Below are 1,240 nucleotides of genomic sequence, written 5' to 3'. Positions count from 1 at the left end.
AGTGGCTGCGATGATGGGCTCAAGTATAGCAGGGATTGTGGGGCTGGCACGGGATCGGGCAGTGTTTCGTTCTGCTGTGCATGGGGTCACTATAAGTCGGAAATGACTTGACAGCACTTAACAACAACAACATGGTGGTTACATTTGTGTGTCAACTTGGCTAGGCCTGGTTGAGTGGCTGGGCAGCTGAATGTAGTAGTATTCCCCATGAGGAGACTGTTAATCAACTCTATGGTGGAATCCATTGTGGGCAACTGAGTAGCTGCCTTTGGGCATGTGGTCTGCTTCCCATATATAAGAAACAACTTTGGGAATGGTCTCTAGCTGATGGCATGTTTGGACCCTGCATGTAGCTATGTTGTTCAGCAGCCTGCCATGCTCTGCTAACCTTGGGACTTACAATGGACTTGAATTAATGGCCTACCGTGTGGTTTGGTAACATCAGGACTGTGCCATTTTATTTGTTGGCCTTGGGCTTCTCAGCCTCAGCAGCCAGTAGTTGCCAGAGTGAAGGAATGCCTCTAACTTCAGTGGGCCGAGAGCAAGAGGCAGAGCTGAAGCTCAAGGTCGAGGGGCTTTCACACAGACCCTAGAGCCTGACACTTTGAACTTGGACTTAAAGCTTCCTAACTGTGAGAGAATAAACTCTTGTTTGTTAAGGCCATCCCATTTGTGGTATATTCTTGTCAGAGTGGCAGGCTCTAGGTAACCAAAACAGGTAGGGATAATCCTGGAACTCGAAGACGTGGTTGTAGATTATACCAACAAAATAACAGATAACATAGAACAGATCAAATCTATGTGCCAGGTATGAAGGATTCAAATTTGGGAGACTGTTTTGATGTGATGGTATTCGGATGAAAATGTTTGCAGATGAGGTGGATCATGCCAGATCCTGATAGCTGAAGAATTTTTAAGAAGAGTAGGCAGAGTAGAGAGAAGGTCATAGAAGTAGAGGAAGTGCCTCAAGCAGAAGTGAGGTGGCATGACTCAGCATGGTAGGTGCAGACTTCCTGGTAGTCTGGAGTCATGAGGTAAACACTTCAGCAGGTAACGCTGGGCCAAAATGTAAAAAATGTTGGATGCCAAGATGGGTTTGAACTTGAGTAGTATGCAATAGAGAAGGGTTAAGAAATCTTTAGGAAAGGAAAGGGCATACTGAGGCTAGACAAAGCAGTGAAAGCAGTAAAAGCTCTGCCGTAGCCCTCCTCTTTTTCCTGTTGAGTCTTCTCTTTCCTCC

This window comes from Orycteropus afer, unplaced genomic scaffold (genome assembly GCF_000298275.1).
Source record: "Orycteropus afer afer isolate SDZICR_OR568_19922 unplaced genomic scaffold, OryAfe1.0 scaffold00034, whole genome shotgun sequence".
In the NCBI taxonomy this organism is placed as follows: domain Eukaryota; kingdom Metazoa; phylum Chordata; class Mammalia; order Tubulidentata; family Orycteropodidae; genus Orycteropus; species Orycteropus afer.
This window is presented reverse-complemented; position numbering follows the sequence as displayed.